General features: G+C 37.0%; 1 protein-coding gene, 1 long non-coding RNA gene and 1 other non-coding gene across 4 annotated transcripts in view; 1 reads left to right on the forward strand and 2 right to left on the reverse strand.

Moving 5' to 3' along the window:
• LOC124179077 (ras GTPase-activating protein raskol) overlaps window positions 1-17,372 on the forward strand; it is a 224,979-nt gene that overhangs the window by 24,425 nt on the left and 183,182 nt on the right. The window lies entirely within an intron of this gene.
• Window positions 3,207-3,353, reverse strand: LOC124179265. The gene has a single exon (XR_006869999.1). It is a non-coding gene; the product is annotated as a U12 minor spliceosomal RNA (small nuclear RNA).
• LOC124179080 lies at window positions 3,207-7,672 on the reverse strand. 2 transcript variants are annotated; one of them, XR_006869943.1, is made up of 2 exons: window positions 7,539-7,672; window positions 3,207-3,501 (listed from the first exon to the last, which is right to left on the reverse strand). It is a non-coding gene; the product is annotated as an uncharacterized LOC124179080 (long non-coding RNA). The 2 variants fall into 2 exon arrangements; XR_006869944.1 differs by lacking the exon at window positions 7,539-7,672 and adding an exon at window positions 4,871-5,002.

A 17,372-nucleotide genomic window follows, 5' to 3' on the forward strand; every position in this document is an offset into this window, starting at 1 on the left:
TTCACGAAGGAACGAAAGAAACGGCACGGATTGTACGAAATCGCAGTAGCGAATTCGTAGAATTCGTGCCATTTTCCTCTACAACATACCTGAGTCCCATCAAAATCCATTTGTACCATGTTTGAGGGTCCCCTTGCGAGATTCAACGTTGTTCTGATCGAGCAGCCGATATGATCTACTTCAGTTTAGTAATGATAAATGCTGTTCCCATACACAGAGTAAAATAGGCGAGTAAATGGATTTGAAAAAAGTGTTCCGTCAGTCGTCGCCGCAGCTGGAAAGCCACGTAATGTAGAAACCCAGGAATGGGGTGGCCCTATTTCAACCTAATGGGACAGGGACTGTGTGCGTCGGACGATTATCGGGCATAATCGTCGCTCGGCTCTCGCCCTGCGATAAATGGACGGTAGATATAATAATACGCACCGCATGCATTGCGTGCACCGCTGCTTTCGAGGGTTTGCCCTGATTCCAAAATCACGTACCATTGGAACCCTACCTAATCTGCACCGCGTATGCACACGCCCGTACATAAATCGTACATATGTACTTAATTCTCAGTTATACATTACACACGCGATGATGTATAGGGGCACCTCTATACAGATCCCGTTGCCCTTATGCAGTCAGCGTTACGGAACGGCGCTGCATTAAGAGCAGGACTCGCACAAAACACTGCAGTGCCAGTTGAAAAATATTCCTGCAAACGTGGTTGAATTTTTTAGTTACACATGCCTTCCATTTGAAGTTTCACTAAGTTTGCCGTTGCAAAAAAATTTCCATCGACGCAAAATCAATCAAACTATTAACAATACTGTCAAGTATTTTCCTGTCTGTAATTTGGATTTATCAGACTGAATGCATTTCCGTTCACGTTAGTTTGAATAAGGTGAAAAATTATTGAAAAGTTGAGAATATTGAACTCCTCTGAAGACCTGATTAAGATTGTCGAAACTGACAATGTGTTTGAGATGGCGGACGACAAAAAAAAAAAGGGGGGGGGGGCAGAGTAGAAAAAAGTGAATACAGAAGTTCTACTGTCAAAATTCTACTTCCGTTCTCTTTGACGCATTTACCTATATATCTATACATATACTCTAGTAACGATTAGTTGTACAATTTTTTCAACTTCCGTACATATATTGCAAAGAGTAAATTTTCAAAAGATATGGATTTAAAAGAATCTGGGAAGTTCATTTTTCTACGCCATATGCATGACCATAAAGTTCTTTCTTTAAACAAAAATATTCATTATACGAACGACTGTATTTTTCGTGCCAAGCTAAAAAAAAGTAGTATAATTATACTGTAAAAAAATCATTTGCAAGACACGAATATCAGTCACATTAATTTTATAATCTGCATGAGTTGTTAACGTGAAGTAAAGTAAATAATTGTACGAATCAAGGCCGAGATAATCCGGGTCAGAGGTTCGTCGAGTTGGCAGGGAATGCCCAGTACGTAAGTACATACGTATATATATAACGTATATCAGTCCTTCCCGAAGTGCCGTTCGTTCTTTATCCTTATTTCCCGTGGCGTTGCATGCTCGACGCAAAGTAGTGCAACGCCTCGGTGAATTCGTGAAAAAAAAACCATTGTAAAAAAGAAAATAAGAAAGGAAGGCAAGGAAGAAAAAAGGAAGAAAAACCCGGTAGTGAATATACGTGTGTAAATTCATATCCGTATACGTGAGCAGAGAGCTGCGGTTCGTGCATAACGCGCACGCCATTGCTCACAAATTAAAACCGGAAAGCGAGAAAGCCGAAAAAGGGAAGAGAAAAACAATGCGAAGGTGAATGAGACGAGCATAATGTGCGTGTCGAAAAATATAAAATATCAACGGTTTCTCTTTGTTTTGGTTTGAATTATCTATATTCTCAAAACAATTGGTCAATTTTAAATCGAATTTTCCGACCTCTTTCCATACAATGAATTTGCTAACTCGTAAAATAATTTTTTCAAAGAATGTAAAAAGGGTAGTGAAAAACAATCTTCGTAGAACAATAAAAATAGCAATATAACCGAATGGAATTTTCAGAATTCTTGTTAAATAAAAATAAAATAAAAAAAAAAGAAAATAGAATTTTTTATTTGCAGTAGATGTAATGAAAAACATTACCAACTTTTCCCGAAAAAGTTCGATCCTGTATTGACGATTATTGAACCAAATCATTCGCTATGAATTTCAATTGAAAATTTTTTGCTTATGTTATTATGTATTAAATGATGTTATATATTCTTTGGAATAAAAACTGATGAAACATTAAATATGGTAAATTTAGAGGAGTAATGTCCGTTGTAGAGTAATCTGAATTTGAGAAAAAACGACGTCCATTTACTTGTATGAGTAATAAATTTAGAACAGCAAAAAAAAAAAAAATACTCAGCAAGATCCGTCAAATTTGAAGAAAAAAAATCCGACTATGGATCAAATATTCGGGAGAGATTACAGTTCTGTATTACTATATCTTACTTCTATTTTATGCAATGATGCAAGAAAACAAATTATTCGTTTGATTTGCATGTATCATAGCATATTTTTAAGGAAATATATTTTTATTTGAAATATATTTTTAAACCACAATTTTGACAAACTCGTGAGTAATAGATGTAACATTATATCAAATGACCTACGTTAAAGTTTTATTTTCAAAAACCCAGACGTGTTTTTGACACCATTTTCTATGTTCACAACAGCTGCAGCTAAATATAAGAGTCTATTTTAAACGATCATAATTCTCTGTGGTACAGTAATATGTTCAAAATTCATCGTTATAATTCTCACAGATTAAAAAAGTATTATCTGTCAAGATTGTCAATATGTGGTCAAAGTGTGGGTGCTTGCTTTTGTTTATTTTTCAAATTAGTAACAAATTCTGTTCAATGAAGGTCATTCTCGTTTTCATAGATGTATAGCAGTCTAATCGGAATACTTTTGGTCAAGACTGTATCTCCGCTACCACCTCTTACCTAAGTTGCGTATACATATCCGTGTTCCTCATGTTTTCCTGTTCCGCGACGGTTTAACTCGATGAACATGAGACTCTACTAGAGAGGTTGTTGGATTACGCGTTCACCCGAGTTTGTCAATCATGGCTTGGGCCGTGACGTCACGGGTCGGTCACACTTGGATCTAGCGTCATAGTGTGAGATCCCGCTGTGAACGCGGTTTCGGTCGATTATGAAGTTGCTGAAACGTTAGCCGGGCAGATCGCTTCACCTAGCCGCTCGGAAAAGTAGTCCAAGCAGCCTGGGACGACCTGTACCCCTTCAAAAATATGGTCGCTGATTATAGCATGGCTAAGCGTTACCAAAGCTCTATATTTTCCTTACTCATTAGTTTAAGGCACGATATGTGTCAGTACTTTGCCCAGTTATGTTTCAGTGCTGGCCGTTTTTAAATGCGAGAACAAATCGTAGGCTTCGCCTTCTGTCGGTGATCACTGCGGCTACGATGACTCGAGGTATTTACTCACGCGGTAATGCAGAACGCTACACCTGCATAATTTCGTCTTTACGGAAATTTTAGCAACTGAGAATTTATTCATTCTAAAATGATGAATTACTTTGATGAACAATTCATTTGTTTTTAATATTCACATAATCAGACTTTATCCATGAAAATTTGACAAATTATGCGATTTTGAATTTTGAAAAGGCATTGATGAAAGTAACTAAATTATATTATACCCGAGATTTCTTCATCAATTTGCGGTCATTGATTTGTTTACCTGTTATAGAGATTAATTTTGTTTTTTCTAAAATTCAATTTATTCGGTAACTTGTTTTACGTTTGAAACTTTTATCGTTTTGAAATGCATTCTGACATGGCGAGCGAACTTTTCCACAGGATTGAAATTAGTAACAAAAACTTTAACGAAACATTTGAAAAACCGATTGCTGTTTTCTAACTTTTGATTAACTTTGAAGGAGTCGAATTTAAAAAATATGAGTTTATTGAAGTTATACTTCTTTAGGCGCGTTATGAAAAACTGATGAGAGTGAAATTTCAAGATGCGCGCGCATCACTGTAACACAAAATTGTAACACAAAATTAACAGGATGAAGTTGCCCACTCAACCGAATTCATTAAGTCTCGAAACAAGATGCGCGCGCATCACTGTTACACAAAATTAACAGGATGAAGTTGCCCACTCAACCGAATTCATTAAGTCTCGAAGAATTTGTGAATATTAGTGAAAAAATTGTGCTAAAATACTTTTTCAAGTGCTCCAATATAATTGAGGTTAGTATCCGTATGTATTATTTATTGATATAAATTAAAATATCATTATTTAATATAAAAAATACTAAATATTATTAAATTATCAATGTTGAATATTTATTATTGGTTTTTTTGATATTTACAAAATAAAGAAATAAATTTAATAGAACATTTAATAAAAAGTTCGTGACAAAAATTTAATAGATTATTTAAATATAATGTAAGACATCCGTTATTTGTTTTATTGTTTTTTAATGATGCCAAAGAAGTATAACTTCTCACGCGCGTACATAAGTACACGCACCCATTTTTTTACGGCTTACTTAATTTCATGCAATGCAGAGTTTGTAAAATAAACTTTGGTTAAAAATTCATTGTTACATGAACATGACAAAATTCAATTCCGTGCTTCTTAGATTTTCTCAGGTGTGTTGTAACCTGAATGCAAAATGGTTAGGCTAAGGTCCGATGGACGACTTTGACTCATATTTGCATCAGACGTCCTCTCTAAATAATCGACCTTTTATGACCGACGCCAACCGGCGTCAGTTCGTAATGAGACGCGTAATGTGAGGAGATTTCATTTGAAGGGGATAAACTTTTCACAGTTTTTTCAATTTCAAAAATGTCTCTTTCCTTCACCTGGATCTTGAGAACTGGAATGCGCTGCATATCGTATCGTTTCCCCGTAAATTCACGACATATTTGATGCGTTCTCCACAAATTCAGCCACTTTTTTTTCATCTTTGCGGATATGCTCCATAATTGGTTATATAGTAGTACTTCTTAAAGGTACTCTCTGTGAACTTTTTCAAATTTTTCTGTACATTCATTTCGGAAATGTTTTTTTCTTCAAGCCCGTGTATCATGAAAGTTTAAAGGCTGTTAAAAAATTTTCAACACAAAAAAATTATGTTTTTCCACAAACTATTTAATGTTGGCATGCAGCATTCGCGTCGTACAATTTTGTACATTTGCAACTCAGTGCTTTCTTGGAACCATTGCTGGATTCATTTTGTGCCTTTCGAAATTCCAGGCAGTGTTCAAGCCATTAACCGAATATGCTGAAGATCGCAATCATGTTCAGTATATGCATACTTGGCACAGCAGTTTTTTGAAGATCAAGGTACCTCATCTAGGAAAATAAAAACAAATCTTTATTACGCTTCCGAGGAAGCACGACTGTTATGCGCTATGGTGTAATATTGCGTAGCGCATAACATTTTTTAGTCAAAACATATAATGTATGCAGATAAACTGTCATCTAAGCTTTTTTAGTTCTATTGCGTTACTTTGATTCATATCATAATTGGGATGATTAAAAAAATTGCTTGTAGTTGAAATTCGGTAGTTCGATTCTTCTCCATCGCAGCACTCGACTTTTAGTACGCCTCTGGTGTGTTGAATCGTACAAAACAGACCCAGCACATTGAGCGTTGTAAAAATGTCCACTTTGGCAATGAATGCGCTTTCCTCCTTTGAACTTTCCAACGATAACATTACAGCTTTCGGCAGTGTTACTGGTGACATTGTACAGTAAACTCTCGGCATGTCAACTAAGTTGTGTAATCGCTTTAAAGATCCTGTCATACGATCCTAGCTCAATTACAACCGGCACAATTTTTTCTGGCTACTTTCGGAATACCACTCCATAAATGTTGATTTGATTATTTATGTTTATAAATTTAAATTTTCTGATTAGATTTATAAACTGTAACCGCAGTAATCGTAACCAGATTTTCTTCTACTAGGTAACATATTTCACGATTCAAACTTTGTTTTCGCAATATTAGAGCTAAAATATGTACCCCGAACATTTGACGGCAAGTCTGAAAATAAAATTCTATCTAAAGTCGAAAGCAGAATAACGAATAATGTAATTCAGAATAATTTGTCAATGGATCTCATTATCGCTTTTCAATTATACGTCGGTAGAGACATTTTCGTCAGAGGTGAATAATGATCATGATAAGTTTTAGGTTATACACGCAAATGTCGTTATCCTCACGAGTTATTCAAAATTGATATGCATTTCATATGTATGGCCAATACGACGATCTGGCAAATTACAATAAATATAAATAGTTTCACAAATTTGTGCTCGGCCGTGGCATGGCTTTGCCGATTCAGCGCCGAGCCGAAAAGTTAATGGTGGCGCCATCTTGTATGATTGAATTTTCACGTCGTAAAATATTAGTAAATAAAGCTTAACCAACAACGAAGTTGCAACTAACCTATTCGGGCTGCTGTTTTCTTGTGGGTGAAATAAATTTTAGTGATATCTAAGTGCCGCGAATCGTTAAACAACCAAAATGCTGTCGCAGTCGTGTCAGCGGTAGCCATATTGACGTTGCGAGTGTGTGAATACGTGTGTCAGGTGTCAACGGAATACTTTATAATAATTTTTTTCGTTACTTTCGATAAAACTGTAACCTCCCACTGTTATTTCACCCACAATTTTGAATAAAAAATCATCTCGTCACAAAACATTTGAAAAGTGTGCTATCGTCTTTGATAATTCGTCATGCAAAATTCACTTGTACGTGTGCACGTGCGGTAGCGTCGGAAAAATGAAAGACATCGCGATGGTTCACTCTTAATTTCACTTGTTTCGGTAAAATATTTTTTCTACCCGACAAGAATAGAGAGTTCGACGATGTCAATTTTTTTATACGTTCCCGATACACTGCCAAATACCCTGTAAAATTCACGGCAAAATCAAAATTGTCGCATCAAGAGGAAAAAACAAAAATATAAATTTTTTTCGCTCAAGATAACATTTTCGATGCCATCAAAAATATAACATATATTGCATCGGATACTTCATGGCAAAACATTACTTTTTTGTTAAAAAGTTTTTTTGTCTGACTTCAATCTTGCATGATATAGTAAAAGAAAAAAACCATTTCCGAATCAAGTAATCTAAATTATCTGGCAAAATTCACAGATAGCGCCTTTAAGTAGTACTATTATATAACCAATTACGGAACAGATCCGAGATGATGAAAAAAAAAGTGACTGAGTTGATACAGAACGCCTCATTTGAACTACAAGAAGAACGAGTCGGATAATGATACGACGTTATAGAATCCAGTGTATGTATGTACAATGTGCATGCGCAGTACGGTAAGTGTGGTATAACGATAAAGCGCATCGGTCTGCGCATTGTGGGGTTCATTATTATGCGCCTCGGCGAGTTGTATTGTGTGTGACGGAAAGTCTGCCTCGCCAGTATGCATAGTTCTATGAGTTTGAAGTTGGTAACGTTACTACGCGATGCATGTTTTGGAGAAAAATAGTTACTTCTTACTTTCAGGGTTGTCCGAAATTTAGTTAGCCATGATAAAGAAAAAATACCGAGATTTAAAAAATCCAACTCCTAGAAACTCGTTCTGAAATTCCACGAGATGATTTTTCTTCCCGCTGTACCGTTACGTTAAACGTTACTAACTTCACTTCGGACGCTTATACCTCTAATGTAACATCGAGGGGCGAGAGGCGCATGCGTTCAGCGGTTATGCGACGGAAGAAGTAGGCATTTAAGTATACAGGACAGTATTAGGTATGGTTTCGCGTATGCATCTATGTGCATGAATTTAAATGTTACAAGCACGCGCGTCCAAGAGGTTGGTAATTGGTAATTAGTGGAAACGCACTCGGGCAGACATCGACGCGCGTTGACCCGGCTGGTTGTCGGTCTCACTCGTCTGTCGTCAACTGCTGCGCGCTAATTGCCTCCCAGTTGAATGAGATCATCAGGCCCAACCCTAACCTAACCCAACTCGATTCGATATCGTTAACTCATCGATCACACCGTGCGGTGTTTCTTACGGTCACTTCGTCAATCGAGGTTGTACCGATTGTGAGAGACATTTCACTTCGTACACAGTCGTCTGAAATCCTATAACCTTTTGCGACACAGCGTTTAATTCGTATATGAGACGCCTTTTTCCAATCGGTTATTCAAGATTTATGTCCAATTTTTTAAATATCGCTGCCATTTCTTTCGCATGATTGGACTTCTAAGATGTCATTGTTGACGTTTTCAGAGAGGTTACGACGATTCCGCGAATACAATGACCGCTATAAATAAACAAAGTGCTGAAAATGCCTGTTTGTAATTGCGGGAAGGTTGCGACGACTAGAAAAGTGGAACTCTGTAATCGTGGGTTTTTGGGGTCGGTAAAAACGAATCCGATGTAAGAATTTCAAAATTCAATATAGTAGATCCAATATGGCGGATTCAAAATACAAAAATTGATCCTATTCGCTCATATTAGACTCGCCATATTGAATTTTGAAAATTTCTCAGATCTGACCCCATTTTTTGACATAAACGACTTAGAGAATCTTTCTATACCCAGTTTCAAGGAGTTTGACTGCAAGGAAAAATGTATACTTTGTTGGGTTAAAAGAATTTGGTATAGTTGCAATAATGGTTCGCATATTTTTGAAATTACACGAAAATGCAGCACAGGTATACCTGTTTAGTGTAAAATTACAATTGTCAACGTTAAGATTTTTTGGTTACTACACAGAAGAAAATGTAGTATGAGTGACCATAATCGAAAAGAACGGCGACAAGCATCAAACTTTCTGGTTACCTAGGGTGCAATAGGTACGTATGGCAAGGTTATTTTGTTGCTTTATTTGAGTGAAAAATGTACTATTAACAACAACGACGCTGCATTTTATTGTTGTTGCGCTAATATTCAAATGTTACTCGTTTCATTTACTAGTTCCCATAACAAAATGAAATCTCTCTCAGCATATGGAGTTGGTGCAGTGAATTTCTACGGTTTTCATTGAAAAGTTTGATTTGAACTCAAAGAAATGAAATTCAGGATGTTGACTATACCGTGATGCTTATTTCATGTAGATGTACTTGCTTTTTTCTTGATTTCCACGCGAATTTTATGTGACTGGATGATGGAAAATTTGTGACATTGAAGTGAGTAGTTTTTCACATCGCAAGCATGCATAGCTTTGCTGAATTCGATTGCACAAACTATCGATTTCACATTCTGCTGCACATAAATACAGTTGGGCTATTCTGTACGTATAAGAGTGTATATATATATATATATATATATATATATATATATATATATACACTACATATATTAGGAGATCTAGGGATCCGAAAGGGACTGAGAAATCGCTGAAGGGGCAAATTTTACATCTTTATATACCAAGTCGCATCTTTATAAACTGAAAGGACGAAAGAAAGGAATATATTCAGGGCGCATGATTTTCAAAAGCAGCGGAAAAAAACGGGCATTTATAATGGATACGGATTATTGGTATTATCTATATACATTTCAGTGTATTTTTGTCGGTGAATGTATTCTCATTATTCAGTACAAGTCCACCGAGCATCCTTTTCCCCTCAAACATCCTGTTTAAAAATCAGAATGTACATAAAAAATATTTTCGCACCAGTATAATCATCCGGTCTCGGTGACTTGCAGTTCCGAGCTTTTTGCAATATGTATTTACAATATGGAAGGATTTAACTGTCGGTTTTAATATCTTTCAATGATTTCGCGACGGTGCGTCACCTCGAAACGCTAAAATTTAGGAGTGAGACGAAGTTAGTAACGTTACCGTAACGATGCGTGTTCAGGCAAAATCATTACTTTGCGAAACTTAGCGAACCATTATAAACAAAATGTACAACAGGTAATTCTGAAAAGCCAACTCCTTGAAAGTCACCTTAAAATTGCCCGATAACGATCCTTTCACCCGATGTATCGTTACCTCAACGTTACCGACTTCAGCCTCACCAAGATCTCGGATAGGCGAGGATCGGCTTCTTCCGCACTGTTTGATCCCCGTTATGCCACGATGGGAAAAGCAACACGCCGCCACCGGGTGCAGTCATGGCAACCTGCCTTTGCATCGGGCAGCTTCGAACCGACGCCGTTTCCTCGTGCTCGTTGGGGTTCCCGGCAATCGATATCCCCTCATCCCTCGGCCAAGAGCGAATACCACCCTCCCTTTTTCCCCCTTCGTTTGTCCGGCGAGTCAGGATACGTCTAACTTCGGCTTCAAAGCTACCCTCTTTGCCTGACGCGATTACGATTTAGTCGCAGGTCAATCCGCATGCGCAATGGATCGTCGAGCGAGAAATTATTATAGGTGTTGTTGAGAAAAGACTTCGGTGAAATTTTCGTCAAATTTGAAGAATAATAATAAATATATACATATATATATATATTTTTTTAAATGTGGTTAGTTCAGGCAATAAAAATGAACGAATTAGATAATTCCTGTCAAACAATCCCTTCGACAATATTTATCGCAATGTTATTATGTGTGCTGAGAAAAAATTTAGACGAAATCTTTGAAGATATTCGTAACTTTTAAATCGCCTGACTCGATAAGCTCGAATTTGAATCAAATTTGAATTTCAGGTTTCCACAGATGCGAAATTTTTTTATTCCTTCGAAGTTTTCCCCTTACTTGGATTGATGGTCGACTGGAAATCGCTACTATTTATCAATTTTACTACGAGATAGTTGGATATTGAGTATCGAAGAAGGTTTTTTGCTTCCGAGCTACCGAAGATCTCTGTTTAAAAATACAAATATAGACGATATTGAAATTATAAAGTGCAGAAGCTTAGATAACGAGGATTTATTTAAAATAATTTGAAAATGATGTAAAATCTCGAGGATTCGTTCGGTTTCATTCCGTGATAGTTTATTTTATTAAGAAAAAAAACTATTTTTTACAAAGCAACTGCTTGTACGTGTTAAAATTTAAGGTGAAAATTATTTCTGAAATCAAGCTTAATTTCTAAAGCGTCATCATTTTTTCAATTATAAAAATTTGGGCTGGTATTGTGAATTACAAATAAATGGTTGACAAATTTTATAGGCAATCATTAAATTGCAAGGTGGAGAGCAACTTTTGTTCTTTATCCTTCTGAAAGTATAAAAATTTAAAAAAATTCGTCTCCATTCAAACCAATATCCAGAAAAGTACTAAATTCAATCAATCAAAATTGGCAGGAAGATACTCGATTCACGAATCTTTATCGATACTAAAAATTTCATGCTAGTCGTAAAAATGATAAATTCTACCGACAGGCCCCCTTAACCGCGAATTTTTGTTCTTAACGTAAAATTTTTCGACAAAGATCTGTATTGCAACTTTCCAATATTCTTATATTTTCGGTATGATTGCAAAACTTCGTCACTGTCACACAAATAAATAATGTTTTAACCCCAATTCCTGACGAACTGATTTACTGATTTCCATGAAATTTGGGTGAAAAATCAAGTACTTGGTAGAGATTACAAGTAAATATTATTCGAACGTTCCATATTTCCAGTTTCCAAGATAGCTAAAGTTTATAAAGTTCGAATTTTCGAAATTTGACACCAAATATTTTAGTATTCATGATTTTATATCGGCTTAAATTCAATTTTTCCTTCGCTGTAGAATTCAGAACAAAAAACTTCTTGGCTGACTTAGATTAATGTCTGGCAAAAATCGAAGTGTATAGAGCTTTAATCGAGTGAAATAAAACTGTCACGAAACTTTTTAATCTTTTATTATATATCACGTTTAAACCGCCACCGTTTCATCAGCCTTCAGAAATTTATCGTCGTCAATTCGGATGTGACGTCACGTTACGCGGGATACGAACGAGTATTTTGGGGTCCTGATGGTAAATTTACGTTACGGAGGGGAATCTATGAACAGCGGCGGGAAGCGTTTCTGGGAATAGCATGAAATCATATCTAGAACGTGATATGCATCGATTTTGGGGATTCCAATTCACTTTGCTGGGGTGATTCCGAGCGATTTTGCACGGATTATCTCCCGCATTGATTCTTACCTCAATCGTTCAAAATGGTATTAAACGATTTTGAATGTAGCGAGAGAAAAAAGTTCATTTGAATTTATGAATACTTGAACGAATAGAAAAGATTCGTACGATAAATTGCATTAACATTTCCTTCTCTTGTACTATTGTGTGTAAAAAATAAACAACTCGGCGAAAATTGTTTTTCCCTGGACGTTTGAGGAAACTTGCGTTTCTGTTACTGGGAGGAAAAATTAGTGCCACACAAACATGGATTACGTATTTCGAGGGCGAATGAAAATTCTTTCGCATGCTTTTCCTGAAAAATGATTAATCAATCGTAAGCTAATTCTCATTGATAATTCAAGAGGAAACAAATTACGTACCTTATTATTCATCGAAAGGGGGTGACGACGATTCGGGGCGCGTAGAGTCTCGACTTTTGTGTTCAGAGTTAACCATTAATAATTACCGAAAGCTTGAACCGTCGTCTCGTTCGTTGACAGCGCAATTTGTCTTCGCTTACTTAATGAAGCTTTAAATAACGGTTATTCTCGCATTATTCTCTACGATATTATTATACGCGCCCGTTCCATTATTTTCGCTTTCTTCATCGCCTACCGCAGCTTGTCCTCTGCACGTTCAAATGCGGATGCATTTATTGCGGTTTCTTGTATTATCGTAGTAACAACGACGAACGAACGGCAGAATCTTGCTGCCGCAATTCCTCAAGTGCACGTTGGTTAGGCATGTTTTTAAAGATTCGACTTGGTTCGATGAGCTTGAAGCAAAACGGGCCTAATGAATGCGCTAGTAGAATATCGCGTTATGCCAACGGTTGTTACGTTACCTCGCTAGAAATCGAAAGTATAAAGAAGTGTATTTTATGCTAATCGATTTCGCACCGTGAAGCATTATAACGAACCCATTACACCTCTGTGCTATAATAATAAATCCGTAATTTTTATCGCATCGAATAGAGCGGAAGTTCAATTTTCTTTTCTCCATCTGGAAAATGAAAGAATTTCTTACATAAATCGAGATAATTATTCTAATGCGCTAGAGAAAGGATTTTATTATCACAGACAACATTAACATGGATTATATTTTCTAGAATTGAATAAAGATGTTTTATACAAGTTACACGATAATTCATACTTGGCTGGATCACAGAATTTTTTGACTCTTTAAATGAATCTACAATCGGAGATAGACTTTGTGCCACTGATTTCAAGATTAAAAAAAAAAAAAAAAAATATGCGAGTAGTCAAACGGTAAGAGACATAAAATATTTTAAACTATTGTTTTATCGGAAAACGCTTCACTGTTATGTACAATCTTGACTTGTATTTGTACCTTTGAAGCCTTCATTTCGTGAAATTTTTGTTGTGACATGTTGATTTCGATCAAATTGTATACATTTGATACCCATAAAATGTTCAGAAAATGAAGTATTTCACTTCATTTCGCAGAACTCCGAATCCTCGACTCGTAATAAAATCTTATACAAAGACAGTGACCACACGGTCTCATGGATTCAGCGGAATTTTTCGTTCGCTTTTTTGCCTGAGGTCAAACCATCAGGTACGTGGTGGTCCGTCTTCTGCGACGACAGAATATCTTCATGTTCCCAGACGCATGTCGTGTGAAATTAGACGAATGCCATTGAAGACACTGAATACTTTCTTCGTGCTAGGTCATATCTCAGTATTATTACTGCCTAGAAACCATCTTCCATTGCATTGCCATGTAGTGTAACTTGTTTGTTGTTTTCTTTTGTGGGCGTGTAGTAACATTCAGGTAACATATACAGACTTCTCCGACAACTGAAGTCCAGAGTCATCTGCAAAATCGTAACAATTATGATCTAGGAGTTTGTTGATAATTGCTCGATTCGATTGATGTTATGAATAAATTTCGGTTCAGTGCCACCACGTTGAACAATATCGGTAATTTACCAATGTTTGCAGTGCATGTTTCATTTGGTGTGGGTCGAAGTTGCGAACTGTCAAAATCCCGAATAGTCAAACCTCCTCGTTAGCAACCGTCACACAACTTCTTCCAATTGTTCACTTGATTCGAATCAGTGCAAATCAAGATCACCCAAAACACTAACATCTCAGATGTACTCGATGCCAATATGGCGCATTGTTTATAATTTCATACACCGTAGGAATTGGTGCTTTTAAAATTGACCAAAATTAGCCGGTGCGGACTTTGGTATATGAGAATGTTGAATATCAGATACTGTCGAATTGACACCAAATTATAGTCTCCAAGAGTCTCCGTCAACATATTTCTTACAGTGTACTCATCCAGTACCTATCATTAAGGGATGATTGAAACAACAACATACCGTCTGTCGGTACACAACATAGCTGCTCACCGATAGTAATAGATTTTCAGTGCCAGGGATGGGATTTCGGGTAGGTGAACTCCGATTTCGTGCACCCTTGTAATTCGAAACTGCGTGTCCCGTGGCTTGCCAGGCGAATCTGAGGCCCAGAAGGGACGATGCGTAGTTTGAAAGGGGTCGGGTTGTTGATATCCCCCCGTAAAGTGGGAAACTCCGAGGTGAAATTCATCCTCGAGACAAGCCAGGGCTTGGGCCTTGATTTGTGGTTATCTAGCCGAGAGCTTCGGCTAATCAAAAAGCGCTCCTTGTTATAGCTCGGTGTGCGTTTTACCCCCGGTTAATTAGCAATTAAGGAACTCTGCTCGCCCACCTTTGTACCTAAATTACCCTGGTGAACTAAATCCGGAGAAATTATACGCCGCTTTATTTGTGCATAACGTAAGGCACCAAGGCTTGGTCGTGTTGTGCATTTAACGTAAGACGTTCAAGCAAACGCGGATTGCGGGTCACGAATCTTTCTTTCCGTGTTCAATTTTGTTCCCCTAATTTAAAATTTCAGGTTAATGTATCGTTTGTCGGGGAATACATTCCAAGACCGCGCGATAAAAGTGCCTAATTTTATAAGCCCACGTTTTTGTCGTAAATCGTGCCTCGGTTCAAATGTTTTCAAATTTATTATGCAAATGCTCGGACAGAATCAAGTTGATAATACTCAACGTTCAATTTTTTCAATAATATCATCGGTTTTGCACATTTACGTACGGATACGAGCACGGCTACAACTTTATTTCCATCCTGTAGACAAGTTTATAACCAAGCTCTGTACTTGGGTTGTTTTAATATGAATTTTTTCAGGACTTGGTCAACTATTGCAAATTCTCTTTTAACGGTTAAATTTAATTCACCGAGTGCTTTAACTCTATTTTCTTTCTTTCAAAGTATTCCCAAGGGTTCGCAATTTGCTCCGTAGATGCGATAGATTGTGATCATTGTGATCGATGCTCATCTCAGTGCCAAACCATTCAACATGTCACTCGTGACCATTGAATTATAAAAATCTACCGCTAGAGGTGTCTATCTTCTTTTCTTTCCCACCAAAGTAAGACACTTTCAAAGCTATAACCTGGCTTTGAGAACTTGAAGAATTTTTTCCTATCTTACTTTGTTTGTGCGTGAAGCGAAGAGGTGGCTGTTATGGGGAGAAACCGTGTTTTCCTGACAAGAGCTGCTCCCGTTTCACATACCTACGTTTTTATCTCCTGGGTTTTCAACCTGGGGATTCGTTCTTACCGTCAATTTGAGAAACAAGTTTCATTGATGACTCGCGAATATTGTTTCGGGCGCACGCCTCAGCAGTACGAGACATTTTTTGGTGATCAATTATCCCGGTATTGTTTTCAAACAGTGGTGAAAATCTTCTCGTATTTCTTCTCTCTTCATTTTTCAATATTTGGGAAATTTCATTCTGTTCCTCATGGCAGGCATCTAAGTGAAAACTCTAGTACCAAGAAATACCAATTTTCTTTTACGACACCAGGTCGAGGTCTTGGGCTTGGGTTTGAAATATACGGCAAGTTTCATGGCCTAGAATACTGAACCTCAGTTACACTTTCGCTTGAGATGTTTCTCTCTGGATTTGAAAGCAGCCTGCGTTCTAGTTATCAGAATTTTTAAACCAACGAGGAAATCCTCCCCGTTTTAGTCTGTTCTTTTTGTTTTCGTTTAGGGTCAGAGAGAGGGCTGTGAGATCTATAAGATAGTTTCTTACCGTGTTTTCAAAATCGTTCCTGCGCCAGGCAGCGGTAGATAATAATAGCGAAGTTCGATCACCGCTACCTGCATCCGCTTATCGGAAATTTCGAAGGTAATTAGTGGGAATGAGCAGTTGGTGCTTAATGCGATTATTGAAGCTAATTTTACGTTGGAAATGCCGCTGCTTTTCGGCGGGTATTGAGTTCCCGTCCCATTGGAATTGCAGCATGATCGTCGATGCGGACGGCCAGTGTCTGATGAATATGTATGTGTACATAAAATTACTGCACTTTGTTGTAAATAATTATACAAGCGCATCAGTGCTCAACTAGCGAACTAATTATACGCGGTGATTAAAATTAACGATGCTGGGTCTTTTTAATGTCATCAAAGTAAAGGGTATCAGTTTTTGGGAATGTTTTTAATTGTTAAATGTAAAACCTTGGCTAAGTAATTACATGAAATATATTATACCTTGTATGAATATCGCGATGAAGATAGTATATACAATTTTTCGGTACATTCACAGTTGGACTGTTTCGGATTTAGTATGCTAGTTGTAATTTGAAAAATGTCTGTAAAACGGGATTCATTATTCATCATGTTCTCACGTTGATAAAACTATGAAATAAATGGAGTTTATGTCGTGTTCAAGAACATACATTTTTACTTTATTTTCTGTAAATTTGTATCAGGGTACGATAAGTATGTATGGATTAAATTTTACAATTGGCTATAAGCGTCTTTAGTGTGATTCGTTTTCAAGACGAAATAAATTAATCGATATCAAGAATGTTATACAGCTTTGACATGCGTCAGCTGTTCGTTGAGTAACGCAATATTAATTATTTCATACTGCAATTGTACAATAAAAATATCTCATATGACTTACCGAATAAAAAACTTTCTGATTCCCATGTTATTCCCTACCTCAAGAGTATAACGTCTCTGCCTTTATTGATGTCTCCAATGAACCGCGATGGCGAGCATGCACAGAATTTTTCCTGGCCATGAGCCACGAGGATATTTATGCATGTACGAGTATAGTGTATGAAAGGCCACGTATGGGATTGTCGAAACGTGAGGCGTTGGCACAATGGCTTTGCATATAAACCTACCGACCGACGTTACTCATGGCTTCGAATTATTAAAACCCATTCAAACGGCAAAGTTTGTCACGCAATTTCTATATATACATATATTTGTGTATGTATGTGTGT

The sequence above is a fragment of the Neodiprion fabricii genome, chromosome 3, assembly GCF_021155785.1.
Source record: "Neodiprion fabricii isolate iyNeoFabr1 chromosome 3, iyNeoFabr1.1, whole genome shotgun sequence".
Taxonomy (NCBI): Eukaryota; Metazoa; Arthropoda; class Insecta; order Hymenoptera; family Diprionidae; genus Neodiprion; species Neodiprion fabricii.